This window comes from Lactuca sativa, chromosome 5 (genome assembly GCF_002870075.4).
Source record: "Lactuca sativa cultivar Salinas chromosome 5, Lsat_Salinas_v11, whole genome shotgun sequence".
Taxonomy (NCBI): domain Eukaryota; kingdom Viridiplantae; phylum Streptophyta; class Magnoliopsida; order Asterales; family Asteraceae; genus Lactuca; species Lactuca sativa.
This window is the reverse complement of record NC_056627.2, coordinates 138,779,633-138,797,683: the sequence shown is the minus strand read 5'-3', so window position 1 is coordinate 138,797,683 and position 18,051 is coordinate 138,779,633. Positions and strand designations below refer to the sequence as shown.

Genomic DNA, 18,051 nt, shown 5'->3' with positions numbered 1-18,051 from the left:
ATGTAATAGTTGTTGTGTGACCAAATAAAATAATGAGAGGCCTCGTTATAGATGTTATCATCTAGCGGATATAGATGATGACCACAGACTATTCTAGACAGTCTAGTGGAACGCTAGCAGGCTCGCAACCTGTAGGTGTTTATTTGAACTGTGTGTTTATTTGAACTGTGTGCTCACCAACAGTACTCCATCCTCCACATGGTTTACTTATTTGACATGAATTGCTGAGGAACCCCCGAAGCATGTGTTGTCACACCGATGAAAGTCCCTTAGACTAGGTCCCTTGTGTTAGATGTTTTAGGGACGTAAAGTGAGGATAATGGGAACGGGTAATCGGGTTTGTTTTGTTTGATAAAGTTAATAAACTTATTTATTGTGAGTTGAAAACCCTATGTACTTACCAGGTTTCCCAACCTGACCCACTCAGTTTATTTATATCACATGTGTTGATATGAAGTCTCATTACACTGAGAGATTAAGGAGATATAAATCACTAGTGATAGTAAATGTAAGTTCTGTTTATGCTTATATTTATGTATGACGATGACATCCCAAATGTTTTAAAATGAATAAAATACTTTTCTTCGGAAATGCTTTGATAACGTATTTATCATGTTTTACTGGGAACAAATTCCGCAACATTTTTATTAAAAGAGGTACTCTGATTTTTATAAAGCATAAACAAAATCGGTCGTTTCTGGCCGTGAAAATGGGGATGTCACAGTTGGTATCAGAGCATTAGTTTAAGCGAACTAGGAATATGGATTTATTTCTATACGTAAACTTAGAATGCTAAGCAAGGATTGTGAGGAGTGTGTCTAATAAAATTTAGGTAAAGCACCTGAATAGACACAAGCACTTGCTAATTTAGGGAAAATGCCTAACATGCTTTTATGTGCTAAATGATTTATGATATGCATTGTATGATCGGATCTATGGTCTATTGCTGACCGGATCTAGAAACTTTATGTGTTCAGATTTCTAAATGTTTAATTACGGTATTAGAACTGGCATATAACTTTTCGAAGAAATAGGGAGAATTACACGTCGATCGTAAATAAAATCTTTCTTATCTTTATTCTCGCCATTGCACATCGAACGTCCGATTTGGTATATAGATCGAAATGGAAAGAACCCGTAGTGGAGCCGGGAATGCAAATGGGAACAGAAATCAACCGCCAGTGATTGAACAAATACCTGTTGTAGCAGATGATCTTGAGCCAATTACAATGGCCGGAGTACAAGCCATGGTACGGGCTATGTTGGCTGAACAACGGGAAGAGATGAGGAAAATGTGGCAAGAAAATAGGGACGAACCTACAATGCTAGTTGAACAGCCCGAATTGAATGATGGGCAATCAGAAGGAGGGAACTACAGTGGGACCGTTGGTCAATCCAACCCACCAATAGTTTGATAAAACAACCAGTATGAAGGAGTTGAGAGGAATGGATGCAAGTACAAGGATTTTTTGACTTGCAAACCATCGACTTTCACTAGAAAGGAAGATCCGATCGGAGTCATGAATTGGATCTTGGAGATGGAGTTAGCTTTCATGACGTGTGGTTGTAGAGGCAAGTTACAGACCAACTTTGCAGTACGTCAATTCCGAGGAGGTGCTGTGCGTTGGTGGAATACCCTGGGGAAGACTCTGAGCCCCAATGAGCCCCTGCAACTGACATGGGCAGAGTTTTTGGTGCAGTTCAAACACAAGTACTGCTCAGCCCAAAACCTGCTCGAGCTAGAGAAGCAGTTCCTGACCTTGAAGAAAGGAAGCATGTCAATTGATGAATACACCAACAGATTCACATAGAATATGGAGTTCGCCTTACGTCTTGTTCTGGATGAGCTAACGAAAATCGACAAGTACGCAAAGGGACTTCCATGGGAGTACGTAGTGCCAGTGCGTCAGGAACCTACTCTAGAGGCAACTATCTGGGCTGCCAAGTCTGTGGAGGATATGATTAAGGGAAGAGCTGCCAACAAGATTGAGGTTGGCGAAAAGAGGAAGTTTGAGGGGTCTACGAGGCCTAATAAGAAGATCAAGTATGGTTCAAAGGATTTTAGCGGAGGAGGAAACAAAGTGAAATGGTGCGAGAAGTGCAAGAAGAAGCACTTCGGGAAATGTAGCGAGGAAGTGACTGACTACAAGTGTAGGAAGACCGTACATTACGCCAACGAGTGCACCGCCAGCAAAAGGGTGTGTTATGAATGTCGTGAAGAAGGGCACATTGCTAAGGATTGCCCGAAGAAGAAAGAGGTGGCAAGACCAAACATTCCACTGAAATTGAAGGCAAGAGCGTTCCATATGATCCTTGACGAAGAAGATGGAAATGAAAGGGATCCGGAATGAGGATCTATGAAGTAGTCGTGTAAATAGCACCACGTGGTGTAGCCTATTAGAGGCATAGTATAGGTTGAACTTGAACACCTATGTAATTGTTTCAAGGAATAATATTAAACCTTCGTTTTGTCATCTAATGTGTCAAGTTGTTATGTGATTTTCTTGTATGGTGACTTGGGTAAACTGTGAGACAATACTTGGGACGAGTATAAGTAGGTGTGAAAGGTAGTAGAGGCCTATACTACCAAAAGCACAGGACTCAGGCTTTGATCAGGGAAAGTCAAAAGGTTACCAAGAAGCTAGTAATTGATACCGTTTTATACAAATATGTCATTACCATCGTTTCGGTAATGACTAAGAGGATGATTGTTATTCCGACCCTATTCGTCATATCGAATTGAGTCCGACTACGATAAGTATGTTACGTGATCAAGAGAACCAAGTTTGATGTAGCATCTGACTTAAGTCCGAAGATTGAAATAAAAGATAATCAAAGCGATCGGTAAAGGTATCGCGATAGTTGCTTGTAGCTAGAAATGCTACCTTTTAAGATATGATTAGAACATGAAGAAATGTATAGTCTGTTCTGGAAGACTCTAAGAGACCTGAGTCTAAGCGTAGGAACATACGATGATAAGTCATTAGAATATAACACATCGGTCCATTTTAGTAATAAAATAACTTATCTTAAGTTTGTTAAGAAGAAAAAGCTGTCTCCAGTAAGGATCGAGATTGTCACTTGAAGGTCATAATTTGGAGTCTAATGTGAGATAGGGAGCAAGTGCAAGATCGAGCACCGCCTGCAATCAGGAAGTCTTAGAGTTAGATATTCGTTCAAAGAAACATCAAAGTTACTATTATTACTTAGGATGAAGAGATAACGTATGGACTCATCATGTGAGCCTTGTTTCGTTGATGATTCTGGGACGTAATCATCCTAAGGGGGAGATAATTGTAACGCTCGTAGATCCGGGCTAGTCAACTTAAAGATAATAGGGGTCCAAAATGAATTTTTGACAAAATATTATTTATGATAAATAATCTTAACCAATTTGTAGAATACGTCTCAAGGGTTTCGTACATATAAAGAACATTGAAATCCGAGTTATAACGAAGAAGTTATGGTCCGTCGAAGTTTTACGGCAAAACCAGCACGACGCCGAGAGACGTAAATAGTGAATTTATGATTGAGGAATTTTTAGCCTTAGTAATCTAAAAAAAAGTCGTAAAATAAGTTAAACTGAGAGCGTCCATAAAAATAACGCCCAAACCTGACTTCGTATGAGGAAGTTATGAATTTTCTAACATTTGGCATAGCAGTGCACGACACGAAACTCAAATTTTAGTTCGAGCGGTTTTTGTCCTACACAACCTAAATGAAAGTTGAAGACCTCATTATGTCACACCCCAAAACCGAGAACGGCGGAATACGTTCTGGGGTGGAGGACGTCATGTACAGTATCATAACAATTGCATAATAGTAAAAACAAGCGACAACAACCATTGCATTAATATAGTAATTGTAAATACAAGCGTGTTCTGTACAGTTTGATAGACACCAAAAGTATAAACAAAAATAAAATATGGGTCTTGTATATGTTCCATCTTCTCAAAAGCTGCACCAGTACCTATCTATTTTTAACCTGAGAATACAAGTTATTTTGAAAATGAGTATCAGCATAAAGTTGGTGAGTTCATAAGAATTTAGTGTCGTTGCTTGTATAAAAGTGTTTACAATCATGTAATATAAAAGTTGTGATTAATGTTTGAAAATAATAAAAATCCCTACAAAAATCCTATATTTTCCAGATTTGAGCATTTGTAAGTTTGATCCTTCGAGTGTGTAAAAGTATTCCATTGAAACTTTCAGTTATAAAAATAAGGTAATAGATTTCATTCAAGTATAGTAGATGAGAAAAGATATTGCTGGCTGGCTGTCGTAGTGTTCCAAACTTCAATTAGTAATATATATTTATTTACTTCGGGAAGTTAGCTTAACCTTTAATTCTTAGTGTGTTAATTTGGATATGGATGTGATTTCTCATGTAACCAAACTGAGTGATAATAGAGTTCGATGACCTTCCCGGTCATATGTAGTGTAGCGATGTTTTGTCACCCCTGGGCCTAGTCGGATCGGACTGTAGTTAGCAATCTGGATGTAATAGTAACCGTCATGTATAGATCTATACATGTAGTGTTGCTTTCCTTCCGGGAAGCTCTGGTTACATGGTATTCGCGTAGTAGAGTTCCGTATAGAGGGATAGTGTGTCACATTCTGGATTAGTGTATTCTCTTGTATTATAATATAGTGAACTTTTAGTATATTATATAGAGTGTTCTCTTTAACATGCATTAACTTGTAATAGTAGTAATTATAGTGAGTATCATAGTGATAAGGGTAATAAGCAGTAGTCTTAAGTATACCTATTATAGTTAAATAGAGTGTGGGATTCCATGCCTTTGGTTTACAAAGGTATTGAATAAGGTGAAGACTTTCATATCTAACACAAATATATATGATATATAACTAATAATTCAACGACAGTCGGACAGATGACAGTATACCCTAAAACCACAATCAAACAAGAATAGGAAGTAAGGCGAGCTATCAGTCCTAAGTCCTTCAAGTCTTACTTATATAAATATATTGGTGTACATATAGGTTAAAAGAAAAGAAGTTTAAAAACATTTTTAAAATAGTTTAATAACAATTTAACATAGAAAATGCGTTTGATAATTATTTAAAACAGTTTTGTTGACAAGCAGCTAAAAGATAGAAAAATCCTTATTGGTTGCAAGTTATAAATCACATGTAATTTGATACTATAACTTGTTGTATTCAACTTGTATCCCCCCTAGAACATTTAAAAGCATTTGAAAGGTTAATTAAGGGGTATGAACTCACCTGTAGCGAGTGGATCGGGTGGAAGTGTCGGATGAGTGCTTGGTGTCAAGTGAAGACTTGAACACACTTTATGACCCTAGTTGATGGGTTTTGGTCATAAGACATCCTATATGCTCATACAAACCCTAAAGCTTGGATCTAGGTTTCTCTATTGTACATACTTTGAATCCAAGACTATAAACCCTAATTCTAGCATATGGAAATCAGAATTCACATGTAATTAGGTTTAAGAACATACCTTGATTGTTATATAGCAATAACAATCCAATTCCTCCTTGAATTGACCTTGGAAGGCTTAGAGTCACAAGTGTCACTCCTCTAATGGCTTACAAACACCAAGAGCAAGTGGAGAAGGTATAAAGAAAGAGGAGGGAGGTTAGAATTTGTCCTTAGGACCTCTTGGGAAGGCTTAGACGAATTCATGAGCCTTAGGGGGTTTATATAAGTGTAAAGATTAGGGTTTTAGTCCTTATCCTTATCTAGTTGCTTGTCCACCAAGCAACCATAAGATAAGTCCTAGAAATCCTTATCCTAGTAGAATTCTAAGGGATTTACACCTCAAATTCGTTCACCATATATATAAGATAATCCTTACCTTATTTTGTAACTATCACATAATTACAATTCAGCCCCTCTAGTTTAATTAATTACACTTGATCACAAAATTAATTATTGACCAATATTAATTAAACAAATATGATTTCTCCTTTAATATATTATTCTTATAACATACTAATAAATCATAATAACCTCTCTCTCTATTTATTTCTCCAATCAAGTTGCTTTGGTGAAGGCAACCCAAAAGGACCATCCACCATCGGGTCAAGTACATACCAAAATAGTTATGGACTTAGACACTAATCCAACACTAGTAACATATGAAGACATATGTTTACATATAATTAGTGATTAAAACACTAATTAAACATGTACTGACATCCTAATGAGAAGAAAAACTCTTTGGTCAAGTGCTAGGAGGCTATTGGGTTGCAAGGAAGGAGTGTAAGGCCTTACTATGGAGTTTACTCTTCAAATACTCACCTTAGGTGAGTTTGCGGTTGAGGGACCAATTCCCCCATGAGTTTACGGCCGTAAACTCATGGGAGGAGTGTATTTGTGTGCCTTAAGGTCTCTTGTATCACTAGGAAGGGTTCTCAGCTCAATTCCAAGGCTTGAGGGGTGTTTAGGGTTCAAAAGGGGCACTCCCTTGGAGTTTGCGGTCCATGGACCACTCCTTGGGAGTTTACGGTCGTGAACACCATTGTTTACGGCCGTAAACCCTTGGACACCCCTTATCCTTCGTTTTTGTGGTCCTTAGCTCACTCCTACAAGTTTCTAAGTGAAGGTCTAAGGCTAAATAGGGGGTTTAGGGCTCAATTTGCATCATTTGAGGGATTTTACAGCCTAAGAGTGTTCCTGGGCTGTAAACCCTCTTTCAAGCCTCTAAAATTAATGTTTAATGTCTAAAACACTTCAAGGGTAAGTTCTAAGTTAGTCTCTAAGCCTAAGGAAGGGATTTGGGGGCATTTTGGCACCCTTTTAGGGGTTTACGGCCTAAGAGGGTTCTTGGGCCATAAACTCCTTGTTCTTGACCTTCTTGGATGATTTTCATGCTATATAGACATGTAATGAGCTTTAGAACAATCTAGGGTAAGAGAACTTACAATTTGGGGGCGAAAACTTGTGGATTTTTGGAAGAATCGGGCCTTGAAGATAGAGAGTAGAGAGAGAGTTACTAGAGTGGTAAAAAGTTTAAGTTGGTGACCACTCAACCCTTATATAGGGTTTGAGTTTGTGGCCAGGTGGAAATCTACCCGATACCGACGTTAAACAGGGCTTATGGTCGTACCCGATTAAATGGTCGTAATTTGACTTGATTGTAACTAAAACTTTTTAAGGGAATATTGAGGGTGTTTCACGTGTTTCTAATTTGTTCCGACCCTTATGAAGTCATAATAAAAGTTCTAATTTAATTTTCCTGATCCCAAATGTTAACGGAAAAGTTTAATTAGAATGAGTTCTATTAACGGAAACGGGTTACGGTGACGGAATAAATTTCAGGTTGTCACATCATCCCCCCGTTAGAGGAAATTTCGTCCCGAAATTTAGAATTCATGTAGCTAAGTTATTACAATACATCTATGCAAAGAGATGAGGATATTTGAGTTTCATTTGATCCTCGTGCTCCCAAGTGAACACCGGTCCTCGTTTGGCGTTCCATCGAACCTTCACAATTGGGATGCAGCTTAGCTTCGTTCGTTTGACCTCCCGATCCATAATTTCCACAGGTTCTTCCACGAAGTTGAGGCTCTCATTGATCCCGATCTCGTCTAGTGGGATTACGAGGGTCTCGTCGGATAGGCACTTTTTCAAGTTCGAGACGTGGAAGGTAGGATGTATGTTACTGAGTTTGTGGGGTAGGTTAAGTTTGTAAGCTACGAGGACGATTCTAACGAGAATCTCGAAAGGCCCTATGTATCTTGATTCAGCTTTCCACGCTTTTCAAAGCATATCATGCCCTTCCAGGGAGAGACTTTCAAAAGGACTAGGTCTCCTACCTGGAATTCCAAGGGTTTTCTTCGTTTGTCTGCGTAGCTTTCCTGTCGATCTCTAGCGGCTTTTAGTCGTTCACGTATTTGTACGATATTCTCGGTCGTTTCTCAAATTATCTCCGGACCCATGAGAGTGCTGTCAGGAACGCGTACTTTAGCTAATTGAGTGTCACCCACCTCTGCCCAACATAGAGGGGATCTGCACTTCCGGCCGTAGAGAGCTTCGAATGGAGCTGCCTTGATGCTCGTGTGATAACTGTTGTTGTAGGAAAACTCAACAAGGGGTAAGTGGGTATCCCATGCCTTACCAAAGTCGATCAGACAGGCTCACAGCATAACTTCCAGGGTTTGGATAGTCCTCTCACTTTATCCGTCGGTCTGCGGATGGTAGGCTGCACTCATGTCCAGTCTCGTCCCTAATGCGTTTTGCAGTGATTGCCAGAACCTTGAAGTAAACCTACTATATCTATCGGAGATGATAGATATGGGGACACCATGCAGTCGTACGATCTCCTTAATGTATGTCCTTGTGAGTTTCTCCATCTTGTCTGTTTCTTTGATGGGCAGGAAGTGTGCGGACTTGGTCAATCTGTCGACGATGACCCATATGGTATCAAGCCCACCCGTTGTCTTAGGAAGCTTAGTTATGAAATCCATAGTGATCCGCTCCCATTTCCATTCCGGTATCTCCGGTTGCTGTAGAAGACCTGATGGCTTCTAGTATTCGACCTTGACCTGGGCGCAAGTAAGGCATTTACTTATGAAGGTAGCAATCTCTGCTTTCATGTTAGGCCACCAGTATGACTTTTTAAGATCCAAATACATCTTATCTGATCCTGGGTGAACGGAGTATCGAGTGTTGTGGGCTTCCTTCATAACCAAGTCTCTGAAGCCACCATATCACGGTGTCCAGATTCGGTCCATGAGATATAAGGCTCCATCACCCTTGACTTCCAAGTTCTTATCCATTCCTCGCAGGGATTCTCCCGCCACATTTTCAGGCTTCAACACTTCGAGTTGAGCTTCCTTAATCTGTGCGGAGAGACGCGAGTGGATAGTCATTGTTAGTGACTTGAATCTTCGACCAGAATGTTCTTTTCGGCTTAGGGTGTCTGCTACTACATTGGCTTTACCCAGATGATAACGAATTTCTCATTTGTAATCATTGAGTAGCTTGACCCATCGTCGTTGTCTCATGTTGAGCTCCTTCTGGTTATCGTTTCAGGTACTTCCAGTTCGAAAGGGAAGGGCCCGACTATGATCGCAGCGCATACACCCATGTTTCTGCAACCATATGATTATAGGATTGTACTCAAATAACTGTTTTTATTCTGAAATATTTTTTGAATGATTGGAAAAAAGGATAATTGGTGTTTCTGGGTAAACTAAAAATGAAATGTTTACCTTTTAATTTTTGGTATGTTACAACTTCAAACAACCATAACTTCTTCAACTTTGTTTTTGATGATATGTATATCCATGGAAAGTTATCGACGAGCCCCATTAATCTATCTGGTTACTTATGACAAAAAACATCTCGAGTTAAACTCCTTAATTTATGCAAGAAGCTTGAAACATTACCTTTCCCCTTTTTACCTCATCTTCCAACGAACAATCCAATGTTTAAATTGCTTATCCAACACCATCAACATCCAATAGAGTCTAAACTCCATTCCCTTGAAACCCAAGACCTTACATGGTCGAATTAAGGTTCACAAACCCTAAATTAAGAAACGTCCTAAAACAGGATGTTACCAAAAGACTTCAATAAATTTTGATTTAACAGAGAAAAACACAAATTGCAAACCCTAAGTTCTAATAATTACATAAAACCTAAAGAAATATCTAATGTTTTGATATATCTATAGTAGGGAATATGACTTACTAAGGTAATTAACTTTTCGGTATGTTTACATCTTGGTAACTATCTTTTTTTTGTACACATGTAGGTAACAAACTTGTTGGAAGTGTTCACATATGACCATTATGACCTGCTATAGCAGGTTAAGTCCTAGATGTGAACGCTTTCAACAAGTTCGTTACCTAGATGTGTACAAAAAAAATAGTTACCCAAATATGAACAAAACGAAAAGTAAACATTAAATTACACGAATGGTCCATGTGGTTTAGGGGAATTTGTGTTTTTGGTCGCTAACTTACTTTTTTAACTTGGATGGTCCCTACTATTTATTTTTGTTACGCGTTTGGTCCCTGTCTTACCTAAAAAGACTATTGTGCCCTTATTAATTAATTTTCTTATTTATGTATTTATTTTTTACATATTTAAAAAAATTAATAGACCGCACATATTTGTATCTCCTTGGATGATCCCTACTGTTTATTTTTTAATTAATTTAATTTTTGAACTCGGATGGTCCCTACTGTTTAATTTTGTTACGAACTTGGTCTTTGTCTTACCTAAAGAGACTATTGTGCCCTTATTAATTTTTTTAATTAATTTTCTTATTTATGTACTTATGCTTTATATATTTAAGAAAAATTGGTAGACCTCACATATTTGTATCTCCTCACCATCCCATCTTTCATCATTCTCAACTTCTATTTATTTTTCATCTTTAGTGATATCGACGTCTTGATCATCACTTCTTTTTTCGGTCATTCAACTCTGTCAAATCAACACCACAACCCACTAAAGATGAAGAGACAGTAGGTTATATTGTTGGTTCGCAAGAGTTGAAGTACCAAAAAAAAGAAGGATAGTGAAATCGTCGATGTTACTAAAGATAGAAAAGAAATAGAAGATGGGGAGGATGAGAGATGAGATAGTGACCGATAAGACCCAAATTAAATTTCTTAAATGTGGTTTCAGGTTTACGGTGAGGAGATACATATATGTGGGGTATATTATTTTTTTTTATAAAAAAAATAAATACATAAATAAGAAAATTAATTAAAAAAATTAATAAGGGAAAAATAGTATTTTTAGGTAAGACAGAGACCAAACGCGTAACAAAGATAAACAGTAGGGATCATCCGAGTTAAAAAAAATAAATTAATTAAAAATAAACAGTATGGATCATCCGAGGAGATACAAATATGTGTGGTCTATTAATTTTTTTAAATATGTAAAAAATAAATACATAAATAAGAAATTTAATTAAAAAAATAAATTAATAAGGGCACAATAGTCTTTTTATGTAAGACAGAGACCAAACGCGCAATAAAAATAAACAGTAGGGATCATCTAAGTTAAAAAGATAAGTTAGCAACCAAAAACACAAATTCCCCCAAACCACAAGGACCATTCGTGTAATTTAATTTTTATTTTTTGTTTTGTTCATATTTAGGTAACTATTTTTTTTATACACATTTAGGTAACAAACTTGTTGAAAGCGTTCACATCTAGGATTTAACCTGCTATAGCAGGTCATAATGGACATATGTGAACACTTCCAACAAGTTTGTTACTTAGATATGTATAAAAAAAAGATAGTTACCCAGATTGTTACAACAAATTGAGTTTTCAAAGTTCCCAAATACATGTTTTAAGTTTTTTAATTTACAAAAAATATGAACCCTAAGTTATAATTACTCCATATACCATTATCAACACGGTTTTTTGTTATTGAGATTTGTCGCTTATGTATAAAAGGTAATTAAATTTTTTAGAATGTTTATATCATTGTAAAATATTTATCCGAGTATAACTTAGAACCATAAAAATCATAGGGTAAATAGCTTAAAAAACATTAAGTTTAGACTAAAATTTTAATTTCATGCTATGGTTTTTTGTCTCAAATTTAACACCTTATTTTCTAATTTTTTACAATTGTAACCACTTGACCGGTCGACCCGGTTATCTGGTGACGAGGCATGATGACATGACATGCTGACATGTCAAAATTGAATTTTTTTTCCCACAAAAAACATTAAGTTTTCACTTTTTTCAATATTGACACTAAGTTTAATTTTTTTTTCTTTCAATTTTCATACACTGTTTTTTTTGTTACAAATCGAACATTATTTTTCTAATTTTGACAATTTTCCATTTGAAACAGTATAAATATATTTTTTTATTACATTTTAAACTGTATAAATATATTTTTTTAGTTTAAAATCCACATTTTTCTTTAAATACAAGATTTTTTTTATTTTTTTTACGTTCAAAGCATTAGTTATATCATTTAGAACCAAACTAACCATAAGCGCCAAATAAGATATAAAATTTCACGAGTTGCAAACTTGACATTTGTATCTTGATTGATTACACGCCTTCAAACCTCCAAACTCATTTTAATGTTACATATTTAATATAAAATACGGTTTTTATATAACTAATATATATTTATATAGAAAATTATGGTTTGAATAAAAAACCATTGTATTTATATAAAAATATGGTTTTTAACGTGGGGAAAATATATTTATACTGTTTAAAATGTATTAAAAAATATTTATATAGTTTCAAGTGGAAAGTTGTCAACAATGAACAAAATTGGAAAAAAAAATCGATTTGGAACAAAAAACAAAATGTCAAAATTGAAAGCAAAAAAAAAATAAACTTAGTATCAAAATAATAAAAAAAAATTAGTTTCTTTTGTGGAAAAAAAATTCAATTTTGACATGTCAGCATATCATGTTAACATGTCATGTCATCATACCACGTAAGCAATCATACCACGTCAGCAGGTAACCGGGTTTATTGGTCAATTGGTCAATATTGTAAAAAATTTGAAAACACATTGTCAAATTTGAGACAAAAAAAAACGTAATATCAAATTAGAATTTTGGTGTAAACATAATATCTTTTGTGCTATTTACCCAAAAATCATATGATATTTTATAGCTTTTGGAAGATTTTGTACATGAAAATCTCAGATGCAAAAGTCCGTGAACAAATTTAAGCATATTTTTATTTTTAATATCTTAAACAAAATTAGTGCTTTTGATCAATTGTTACCAAAAAAACAAATGAAAATAACCTTACAGCTATTTTTATTGCATCATTTACGTACATGATAGAAGATTAACACGGTGAAATATGAACAACTATGAAGAACTTCAACGTAATTGACACGAATCAAGGATTTTCTTGACGGTTTATCGATTGAGGTTTTGTTTTGTGTTGTGACTATTTTGCCCCTCTATGCTTTTGATTCAAGACACGAATACCTATATTTTTTTTTCTTTTTGGAACGACAAATCTAACACACTCCTGATACCATCTATGTTCCGAACTAGATTTCAACCCTCAGCCTCAAGAAAGGAAGACAATACCTGATATCGCTAGCTAGCCACTAATATATATATATATATATATATATATATATATATATATATATATATATATATATATATATATATATATATATATATATATATATGGGGATAGGGAATATACATTACAGCCCCACCTAAGCTTAGGTACTAAACCTCTAAAATATGTCGTTTTAACATGCTAAATATACCTAGTTTGGTTTCACTTGGTAAATATATCATTCTCCATAACATTTCTTTCTTTCATTACCGTTCTATCATCTCCGTTTTCTTTCCTCAATTATCGTTTATTACTTCATCCAAGTGAACATTACTAAACCCTAAACCTAAACCTAAACCCTAAATTTAAACCTTAAACACTAAATCTAAACCCTAAACCCTAAATCTAAACACTAAACCCTAAACCCTAAACCCTAAACCCTAACCCTAAACCCTAAACACTAAACACTAAACCTTAACCCTAAACCCTAAACCCTAAACCCTAAACATAAACCTAAACCCTAAACCCTAAACCCTAAACTCTAATCCCTATTGTGTCGATCTTGAATTTACATCTTGAAGTATTAATCGTGAATCCATTAACCGTAATCTTTATATAGTAAAACTATGTATTTTCAAGAGGTTTAGTACCTAAGCTTAGGTAGGGCTGTAATGTATATTCCTTTTTCCCTATATATATATATATATATATATATATATATATATATATATATATATATATATATATATATATATATATATACATATGGAACAAGTAAATAGCCCCCCTTCTTCTCTTTTTTTTATCCCCTTCCTATGATTTGACATTTGATATTATATATATACATATATATATATATATATATATATATATATATATATATATATATATAACATTTTTAAATATATAATTAGATAAGTATATTTTTTAATAAATATTATTATAAATAAAAAACAATTATAAATAATTAATCAACATTGTAATTATAGTTTTAAAATTTTCAAGTTGTAAAAAGTAATAAATTATTATACAAAAATAAATGTATAAAAACTAATTTATAAAATCTTTCAACTAAATACAATAAATTAATAAGACTATTTAAATTTTGAGTTATTGTTTTGTATCAAAAACTAAAATACTTTAAATGTGTTATAAAAGAATAATGAAAATATTGTTAATAATTATATATAAATTGAAAATTTCCAAAAGTAAAGGGGTCATAAGTGTAAAATATGTAAAAGAAAAAAAGAAAAAAAGAAAGGACTGAGGAATTGGAAAAACAAAAAGTATGTGATATAGGTTTATAGGGGGAGGCCGAATACCAGGACCCATATATATATATATATATATATATATATATATATATATATATATATATATATATATATATATATATATATATATATATATATATATATATATATATATATAGAGGCCTAGGTTATTCTATTCAAATTAATTACTGTGTTATTCTATGCATAAATGTGGGCCAATCAATTTACTTATTTTAAAAAAGTGATTAATACATATTATTGAATTAAAAATAATTGAAAAATATCATCTAATTTAATTACAAGGGTACTTTAGTCAATTAATATACATTTAATAAAGGAAAATTACATATTTTAAGGGATCATAGATTCTATTAATTTTAAAACACGATTTTACGAATTTTAATTCTTTTAATTCGGAGATTCTGACAGAATATGTTTATAAGTATATCTAAAAATAAAAATATTCTTGAACTATAAATATAAAAATATTCTTGAAACTATTTCTTGATCATGACTTTAAAAACTTCTTGCAGAACAACAAATTCTTGAACAATCAATTGTAGAATAAAAGCAAAAAATAAATTATTTCTTATAGAGTATAGGTAACAATTGTGAATAATTACAATAGAATTAGAATTCATGATTTCATTCCAACATAATGGAACTCGTGATTCCATTCCAAAAGAATTGGAATCGCACCAATATCATCCATTTAATCATCTACAGAAACAAATTGATTTTTATCATATAAGAAGAAGTAAAGGCATTTAGAGCAGCTAAAGAGAGTCTTTGCAAGGCCGATAGATTTGCAATAATCGTAAAAGTTGTCAAGCTCGTCGAACTGCTTTCTTACTCGTCTCAAAAACTCGTAAACCTTGACGGAATCTAAAATCTTAGTCTCTCTAAACTGACCTATCAAAATACTCAGGGCATCGATCATGTTGTAATACATATAGATGCTCTGTTTCACAATCAGGTACTAAGCCACCATCACAATCTTGTGATTCCTCGCCGGACCTGAACGATTCAACATTCGCAGAATAAGTTTTCTGTCATGGTGAACGCTGATTAATATGGAGGAGGAGAAGAAATAATATAATTATTACGCAACCTGTAGGGCGACAAGCGATAAATCGATCCAGGAGTTGCATCAGATGTTGAAGTCGAGAAAATAGGTTATCCTTAGTCTTTCCATCTACCAGAGATTTTAGAGTCATTGGCTCCGGCTCCTCTATTCGAATCAGAAATAGAGGAGGAAAAGGGAGACCATTATGTCCGATCAATTAACAAGATTAAGGAGCTGTTAATTTCATCGATCGATTGGAGAATAGAGAATAGAGCTGCAATCATTTGGCTTCTGTCGACCGGAGGGAGGAGACGCAAAGAAGAGGAGGTGTAATTTTGGGAGGTGTCGATCGGATTTGAGAACTGAAGAAGGAAAAAACGATATTGGCTTCAATTTAGGGTTTTGAATCTAGGAATACAGCTAATTCCAATTATATATCTATTTTACTATAATTAACTAATAATAAGATTACTAAAATCTGATTGCTTAGGTTATTGTATTCTAACTAATTCTTATGTGGATGTAGAAATGATTGTGGACCAATCATTTTTATTAATTTAAGAAAGTGGTTTATGTATATTATTAACTTAAAGAAAAAAGAATAATCACATAAATCACATTATAATGATAGTTTAGTCAATTAATCCACATATAAAAAAGGAAAATTGTGGATTTTAAGGGATAATAGTTTTTATTTATTTTAAAAATCTGATTTTAGGGATTATAATTCTCCTAATTCTGTCATTCTAACATAATCTATTTTTCAACATATTGAAAAACAACAAATATTCTTGAACCATAAAAGAATACATATTCTGACAGAATATATATTTTAATTGAACGAACTTGTTGAAGAATAATTTTTTTTTGGTACAAGTTCAAAATTTTGATTACATTCTTACAAAATAAAAAAGTTTATGTACTATTCTATGATAATGTTACACTCACTAATAACAAACAAACACAAGATATTAATTATTCTACTGGAATATACAATTACATATAGTATATTCTTGCTTGGTTACATACTTGTTTCACATATGGTCAAATAAACATAAAACATTATGCTTACTCAAATTCTACTTATTATTAAAAAAAAACTTTTTCAAGATAAAAGTAAATGGAGAAAAGGGAAAGCAACATTGATTCCAACAAAGTGAGAAGCAAAAAACAATTTTAACGAAAAGGGACTTAGTTTAATAATTAAAAAGAATAAAAATAAAGGGAGTAATCAAACTTACCTGAGCATAAGCAATCCTCATTATGCCACACATGCTTGTACTAAATCTTCCATACACACACACCAACCTCATATATAGATAACTCGACACGATTAGCAACCACAACTTCCGTATCAAGGCTAGGATTTGTAATAATAACCCTTAATGGATTCAGCATCTCCTCCTTTAGTCTACAACATAATACAGCCTGGCTAAGCTTTTTCATATCTTCTTTTCGAATAAACAGATCCAAACTCCTGTACCCTTTATGACTACTCCATATTCTTCCATGCACAATCTATATAAAAACACCCAATTCAATAAAAAAAGATTCCCAATTAATTAAATATGTTTAATTATTTGTAAAGAAAAAGTGTATATACATACATGGATATTGAAATCCTTGGAGATCTTGAAAATGCCATACACAAGGATCAACCTCAACATCGCATCCTCTGAAAAATTCTTGAGCAACTGGTTCTGAAACACACAAATGTCCTAGTTCGATATCATACTCTTCTCCTCATACCTCAAGCTCACATGTGATAGAACATCCTCCTAACACGACACTTAGATGTTCACATGTTTCCTCACATAGTATCTTCGTGTGAAGCAACTCCTTACATAAAAATTTATTAATTCACTAATATGTCACCTCAGGTCATTGTAAAAAACACGAAAGAGGCTTACTTGCCATCTGTAATAAAGAAAAAGTATAGATGTTTTCCATATGCGGTTGTCACTTTAACTCTCTAAATTGTTAGATCAAGCTCACACGGTACTTTCATCACATCTACAATAAAAGATTTAATTGGGTCAAAATAAGAACATGAAAATACTTGCAAGATAAGAACATGAAAATACGAGAAATCTTACCATGCATCAACCCTTTTCGATTTAGCTAGGGAGAAAACTTTCAAGAGATAGAGTGAAGGGGATTTGGAATAATCAGAATCAGAGAAGTGATTGAGATAAATTGTAGGTAAACTTGAAGGGCAACAAGATAAAAGCCGATTTTTATCTTTCCCAGTTGACCCTCATCAAGAATGGGCATGGAACTACCCATAAGATTACGTAACATAGAGTTTAGGAGAAAATGATTTCAACACAATAAAGCATCCATGATAAATCCATTTTAACTAAATTTGACAGAACATGAACTTAAATCTTACCAGCGAGAATTTGGGAGAAAGAAAGTAACTTAAAATTCTGACCTCCATAGGTAACATAGACTCCGAATTAAAGTATTTGAAGCGGCGACCGTGCAGACGAGATGAACCACTAACATCATGTGATAGCGGTGGGAGACGCTAGGATGAAATAGATGGCGAAGGTGTGGGCAGATGATGATGAACGTGATGAAGATATCCGGTGAAAAGTTCAATGGAATATAGGGTTTTAAAACTAATATGCTTAAATTAATGGGATATTAATTGACTTATATATTTACCATAATTAATTAAATGTAAGATTA

General features: G+C 34.0%; 1 pseudogene; it reads right to left on the bottom strand.

Moving 5' to 3' along the window:
* Positions 1 to 15,560: 15,560 nt before the first annotated feature.
* Positions 15,561 to 17,651, bottom strand: LOC111908660 (ACT domain-containing protein ACR9-like; annotated as a pseudogene).
* Between the last annotated feature and the right edge of the window lie 400 nt (positions 17,652 to 18,051).